Below are 7944 nucleotides of genomic sequence, written 5' to 3' on the forward strand. Positions count from 1 at the left end.
GAGGTTGGCCAAATCCCTCTGTCTCCCACACTTAAGATATTTGTAAACATTAATACGAGCCCCTCTCAGTCTTCCTTTCTCAGGGCTGAACAGACCCAAGTTTCTCAGTCTTTCCTCATAGGGAAGATGCTCCAGGCCCCCTATCATTTTTGTGGCCCTCTGCTGGACTCTTTCCAGGAGTTAAATCCAGGATTTGCTTGCTGATCTTCTCTAACACTGTCACCAGCATCAAGGGAAGCATAACACCAACAACTTATGTTATTTTATGACTCTGCCAAAGTAATTCTTCAAACTAGTAGCAACATTTCAGGTTTCATGTTTCCATCTCTGGACTAAATTTCTTTCTCAATTTGAAAAACAGAGAGGGAATACAGCTCAAAGAAATAATTTATATAGTTCACACCTTATTACTTCAGACTAGAGTAACTACCCTATTCAGAAAGATAATGGTTCATTCTAGAGACAGGTACATTTCCAAGGAAGATGGAATAACTCCTCTCTGTATATCTGTGTAAGAGAACAGATGTGCTGGGAACTTCAAATGTAAATTACAGTAACATTAAAATGTATCATTGCTTCATCTACAAGCCAAAACTGCTGCCTATGGGAATTATTTATACCTTCATTTGATGCCAGGCTGAGCTGCGTGGTTTGAATAGTAGGGTTATACAGCAGCTCCCATGTGATGTGACTGGAAATACACCATAATGAACAGAATATTTGAGTTAAATACAGCATGCTAAGTCATGTCCTCAGCACCTGCTTTGGAAATCACACGAAATCATCCAATCAATCAATTCAGTCTTTAAAATCAATTCTATCAGTAAATGGAATAGGTGAACAGTACACACACCTCTGCATTTATTTGGTTATTTTCCAGGCTCTCTCTGGTATTCCAAATTCTCTTTTCTTACATTTCCATCTTTATTTATTAATGACTCTTCCCCACTTCTAAATCTAGTCCTTCAGTTTCTCTTCTTCTTCCACCATTCTTTTTCCTGTCATCTTATTTCCTAGTCATTTTTCATAATTTCTTTCCCTCCTCTGTCCTCCATGTTCATGCAATCAAGTCTTTCATACACAGTTTCTGAAGTATCCTATTCTCTGATTAATCATGTGATCAAAAGAGTCTTTTTGTTGTTGTTGTTGTTTTTTTTTTAGTTATTTCCTCTTACTAATCTTGAGGTAAAACGCATAATGCAGTTGTAGGTGGTGGGAAAATACTTGCCAAGCCCACAGGTTCCTATGAATCAGTTCAAGGTAATAGGATTCTCTGGCACTTCAAGTGGTGCAAAGAATCCTTTCTTCCACCTAAAATCTAACATTAACTTGTGTTTTCATACTATTGTGACCTTTTTTCATCTGACATAATGCATTAAACTGACACTACAAATATTGAATTGCACTCTAAAAGCTTAAGCTGAGAGTGAAGAACACCACATCCACCTGAAACTGCAGTTGGAATTTACCTCCAGTACAGTTTTAAGACCTTCAGTCTGAGACACCTAACACAACAAGACCATCTGTTTTTTTAAATGATGACAAGCACTGAGGATTTAGGATTATACTTCATTTTAATTTCCAGCTTGGGGCCTATTTCGTGTTTTACACCTTCTTTTCTGAGGTTCATACTGGTGCTTTCTGATAAGACTATTTCAGTTAATGGTAGGAGAAAGAGAATGTGAAAATGGCTAAAGCATTCCCATCACTTGCAGAAAGATTTTCTAAATGGTATTTTTTTATTTTCTAACCTTTTAAAATGCAAATGATTAATAATAATAATAATAATAAATAATAATATAAATTACACATTTTTTCTTTTAACTTCATACTTTCATTTGTTGGCTCTGAAACCAAGTTTTCACTTTTCACCTCTTTCCCAGAAATGCTCTATCCTTCCATTCCCTGGAAATAGACGATTTACATGGGAACAGAAATATCCTGTATTTTAGTAGTATATTTTCTGCTCTTAATCATGTTTTGTTTGCTAATCGTGACCTTGTGATCTTTGTATTTTTCCAGCAAATGACTTGGGCTTGTTTAGGATGATTTTGATTTGAGATCATTTGAGATCAAGGCCAGTGAACAAGCATATACTTTTAAAATCCAAGCATGCTGCCTAGTATTTAGACTGTCTCTTTCCATAGAGGTACTTGAAATTAACATTAATGAGGCATTAATGTTTGTTTTACTGCAGTAAGGATTGGCTGAGGGAACTGGGGTTGTTTAGTCTGGAGAAGCGGAGGCTCAGGGGAGACCTTATTGTTCTCTACAGCTACCTGAAAGAAGGGTGTGGGGAGCTGGGGGTAGGCCTCTTCTCACACCTAACTAGTGATAACAATAGAAGGAATGGCATCAAGTTGCACCAGGGGAGGTTTAGATTGGGAACTGGAGACATTTCCCTCAAAAAGAGTAGTCAGGCATTGGAATGGGTTGCCCAGGGAAGTGATGGCATCACCATCCCTGGGGGTGTTCAAGGAAAGGTTGGACGTGGTTCTTAGGGATGTGGTTTAGTGGGTGACATTGGTGGTATGGGGATGGTTGGACCAGGTAATCTTGGCAGTGTTTTCCAACTTTAATGATTCTATGGTTCTGTTAACTAAATATAATATTGAAAATTAAATAATTCAGTGCTATACTTTGAACCAGACCTAGGTAGTGTTATTAAAAAACATGGAGCTATTTAGCTGCCTCATTGTTTAGCACCTAAGCTTCCTTTACAACCTATGAGAGTTAGAAATAAAATATCTGAATATCAAGTGACCTCAGTTACTCTAGGAGACACTGAAGATAGAAAGGAGAAGGAGGTGTTTCTGTCTGGTTTAGATTCCGAGGTAAGAAGAGGACTGATCTTCCTTCCAAAATATTGACAGACATTCTGTTCAGAAGAATAGGTTCCTATTCTTGCTTTCTCTGAGTTAACATCTACAAAGAGATTGTCTATACTTCAAGACTTTTAGACCGGAGCAAGATTCCCACTCTCATATGAAATATATACTGTAAAGGAATAACATGTTACTAACTCCAGCTAAGCACCCTCAACAGTCTCTCCACTTATTTAAAAAATAAATAAATAAATAAATAAATAAATAAATAAATAAAAGTAAAATAGAACACATCTAACAGGAGAATATAAGAATGTTGCTTATTAATTCAAAATAGTCCAGTGGATTTGGCTCTTGTCTCAGATAAAACACACTGTCTCTAATGGGGCTTTATCACAGTATCATCAGCAGCAAGTGGCTAGGTCTCCCCTGAGACTACCGGAGTTCTCTCAACATTAACCTATTCTGGGATGAAAGACAAGCATAATCCAGACTTAGCTGGGAAAATCCATGGCTTGCCAAGAGTTCATTACTCTCTGGCATGGTTGACTTGAAGCTGCACCTTAGTCCAAGCTGTGCAGGGTTCTTTACTTGCAAAGAACTGAGTTGCTGGTTTGTCTTTGCCAGCTGAACCTCTGCTAAGAGCTGGAGCCCACAAGCATTTCTGAAAGCCTCACAGTTCCACTCACTAAATCCCTGGGAACAGAAATGTATCAGATGCTAAGCATTTATTTGAATCTCAGAGGGGAAAAAAAAAAAAAAAAAAAAAAAAAAAGAGGTAGCTTTAAATCATTTCTCCCTTGTCCTTGCTTCTGCAGCATTGTACTATTGGTTTGACCTTGCCTTTGAGAAAGTGAATCTACGAAGAGAACTTGGTGACTAGCTATTGCTGCCTTTATTTTAAAATTCTCTGCTATTTTTTGATGGATTAGTCTTGATGCTTATCAAGAACAATTTATTAAGTATTTTTATCAATTCAGTGATTGAATTTTCAGACTTTTGTAGAGAAAGTACAGACCCCAGGTAACTTGAGGTTTTTCAGCCTCAAGGAACTTTTCAGAACATCCAAAATTATTGAATGTGTTCACAAAATTTAAAATCAGATAGGATAAAAAAGATTATAAGATAAAATAAATGTTTTAAACACACCTACAGTAATGGATTTTAAAATAAATAAATTATGCATTGGAGTAGCTTTATAGGTCTAATGCCAACACGCTTGGAAGTCTAAGTCCTATTTCCAAAACAGTTTTAGGACATAAACAGAAAAATAAGTTTGACTTTCTATTTTTAGAACAACTTAAGCTGAAAAACATGTCTTCTCTTTATTCCAAAAAAATTATTTTATAACTTGTATATTCTGTTCTTGCAGACTTGTATTTATTTCAGATAACTTTGTTATTTCAGGGAGGCTTTGACAAAAAGGTTTATTTTCTGCTTTTGAAAGGATTTTACTTTTACCAAGAGTAAACAATCCTTAATCCACAAACACTAGTGTGTTTAGCTTTGCATATACAAGTACTCCCACTGAAATTGAAAATGGATGGAACTGTGCACTGAATGTACAAATGAAGCTTCCCTCTGAAGATGACTGGCTGTCTTTAATTTCTGTATTGCTAACTTGTAAACTAGTCAATGAAGAAACAGAAGACTCTCTGCACTTTAATGCAGAGTACCATCAACATCTCAGTTTTTCAGTTAAAACTAGTTTTTTGTTTTTGTTTTTTATGTCAAAAGAACAACATGAGATAGCCCCATGCAATTAAATAGAAAAACTGATATCTCAGAAGTACTTAGGTCTATGCAACTCAGAGGGAAGATTTCCCTTCAGAAATTGTCCAGGGTTTTGCTAGAAGGCTTCTGTGACGCCTGGAGGCCATCATTGGTTGTGCTAAATAGTTTGTTCTGATGATTCTCAGAATTTTTACTTCAGCACAAACCCAATCCTCCGAGGAAAGACAGGAATGTAAAATTGTCTCTCCTTACAGAAAAGACCCCAGAAATTCCTGAGTACTATTCTGTATGTGCTTTCTGACTGCCAGGGAGATTTATTTCTGCGTTTATAGTAAAATCCTACAAAATGTACTAGGTTTCACATCCCAAGGTCTCACATATAGGAGTCAAGAATGACGGTGATCAGGACTCATTTTTGTTTGTTACATTGCTCCTTCTTCAGGGTCTACTTATAGGTAGCTATTATAACAAAACAAGGTCCATCCACAGGTCTTGCTGGGAATCCAGCTTTAGATCAAGCTGTGCATTGAAAGTAATATCAACAGTATGAATTCCTTGTATGGCTCTATGTTGCCAACACATGGATATACTATTTCAGCTTTTAGGAACAGTTTTTTGTTTGTTTGTTTGTTTGTGTTTTGTTTTGTTTGTTTTTGTTGTGGTGGTTTGTTTTGATTGATTTTTTTGTTTGTTTGTTTGTTTTTTGGATTCTGGATCTGAGCTCAGCCTCTTCTTCTGAATGATATCTGGTTCTCATTGTGAGTAAAGACATGAATACAAACATGTACCTAGCAAATACAGGGCATGCTGTAGACAGATCCTACTTTCAAAATGGGTAACATGGGAAACATGGGAAATAGGGACATTGCAAATCTATTTACAGTTTTTTTTTATTAAGTTCCAATTTACCAAAGAAAAATAAGACATTATTACAATTATGGTTCCACAATATTCGTTACATAGCATACGTGTGGAAAAAAAGTCTTTCACTTTACAATTGCAAAAAAAGATTGAGGGAATTTTTATAGAGATCTGTTAAATTATCAGTTTCCCTGTATTACTGTAGTAAGTATAAAAAAATTAGTCTATATTGCTTCTTATTGATGCAATTAAAATGTTATTTTCTGTTCTTCAGGCACCATCTGAATTGATATAATTATTAGAGACAATTATGCCCTAGAAAGCCAGAGCAGGAGTGATCCTAATTTAAATATATATACTCTGAAGGTACTAGATTGAGAAGAAAGACAGATGTAGATAATTCCACAGGACTTTTTTTAAAAAACGTAACATTGACTGAAGTGAACTTTTACCAGTTTACATGCAGCTTTTTACATGGATGTATTAATTTACCTTGTAATTACAATTCATAACACAATGGTATGAATATTTCCATTGTTGCTCAGGCCATACATTTCCTGTTACTTTATTTAAATTATTTAAACCCATCTAAGTTACTAAATCTGCTGAACATACCTTGGTCTCTACTCTGTATATAAGCAGTTTCTTCTGTGTACTCAATATCCAAGACTGACCTCTTTGGTTTTGACTGGCTCTGATGAGTCACCCAAGTCTCACAGCAGCTGATCCTTGTTAAGCTTTCACATACTGAAGGCAGAGGAATCAGAGAATTTCAAGCAGCTTTTAATGTTTGTTCACATCTATAAAGTATTTCTAGTGTGTGTGCTTTTAGTATTTTACTGGAAAACAAATTTTTAAATATGTGGGCTTTGTTCTTGCTTTTTAAAAATCTGTTCACAAAAATCTAATACTTATTTATGGGGAGGTGTCTAATGTAGCTTAAGATTCATTCATGGAGATATTCCAGGAATATTGCAGCTCCAAGCAAACTGCTGTAGGTGATGCTACTCTGAGCAGGGGGTTGGAGTAGGCAATCTCCAGAAGAGCCTTTCAGCCTCATTCATTTCTAGCCTTCTTTTAAATCATAAGAACTTGAACTGCAAACAGGACAAGAGTTACCATATGAATATTTGCTCTCCACTGACAAATTAATTACTGAATTTTTTAGATTCATAATGCAATGACTTCCTAGAAGCCCCCAGTAGAGGAAACTTGGAAAAATATATATATATATATATATGCTTGTAGACAGCCTAGAAGTTAAGTTTTTGTTCCCTCATTTGTCCACCTACCACAAGAATAGTACTGAGTCTGGTGGTGCAGGCTACTTCATAGTAAATGACACAATGGGTTAAAACCTGTACCGTATCACTGAACAGTCCTTTACTTTTTTAATACACAAATGCTTCTAATCAGGGTTAGTCAAACACAGTTTTTCAGGCTGAATACAGACCAACAAGAAGACATTTGCAATACTGTTTTTTTTTTTTTTTCCAGTGAAAATCCCCTGTGGAATCAGGCAGAGGGCTAAGTGATATACTCTGTGGAATTAGGTGTACAGAATTTTTTCACAGAAGAAAAGAAGCAGCTGGCTGCAAACTATTTTATTAGACTGTATTTTATTCTTAATTTCTGCTTTGCTTTACACAACTTAAATTTACGTCAACTTAAAATTATGTTTATATTCTCCAAGGGATTTATTTTTTAATAATATCAAAGAAAAAGGAGGGAGTCTAATATCAGAACCTGACTTGATATCACAATCCTCTTACTCCTTTCCTTCTAGATCACTCCTCAAAGGTCTTCCAACATCTTCTAAGATGTCTAATCCTAAACTTCTGCACAGGCTAAAACAAACCCATCCATGAGGGGGTCTATATCCAGTATAATTGACTCTCCCTCCTTAAGAGCAAGTCATCCATACAGAAGATGGGATGACAGCAAAGAAGCTGATTTCTCTGGCTTGTGGAATCCTCTTTAAAGTGATGCATTTTTTTCTTATAAGTAGGGTGGGCATAAAAAGAGTTTTGTGCATCTGTGGAGTTTAAGAGACATACAAATGTTTTAAACTTCATGCTATTTATGTTGCAGCAGACTATATTTTCCAGATAGCCCATTATCATTGCTATGGATAATGATACAGTAGCATATTTGTTAAGACAACTATTATTTACTTTATAAATGATATTTAAAACTCTTTCTATTCATTATGTCAGAGGATATTTACACAATTCCTACAGGACACATGCCATAGGTAACTATCACTGTTGTTTAAGTCATTACTTTTATTCCAGTATCTGCAGTCCCTAGAGGAATATTTTCTTCACCAAACAGTAAGGTTATATAAGGCTATAATGTATATAAAAAAAGGATATTTCTCTGTTCTGGAACATAACCTTCTTTAATAGAGTATGTGCCTTTGAAATTCCCTTTTCATGTTTATATGCGGTCATTTATTTTAAATATGAGCCAACTACAAATTAGCTATCAAGTTGAAGAGCAAAATGAGCTAGTTTGTGTAAAA

This window comes from Oxyura jamaicensis, chromosome 1, assembly GCF_011077185.1.
Source record: "Oxyura jamaicensis isolate SHBP4307 breed ruddy duck chromosome 1, BPBGC_Ojam_1.0, whole genome shotgun sequence".
NCBI classification, from domain to species: domain Eukaryota; kingdom Metazoa; phylum Chordata; class Aves; order Anseriformes; family Anatidae; genus Oxyura; species Oxyura jamaicensis.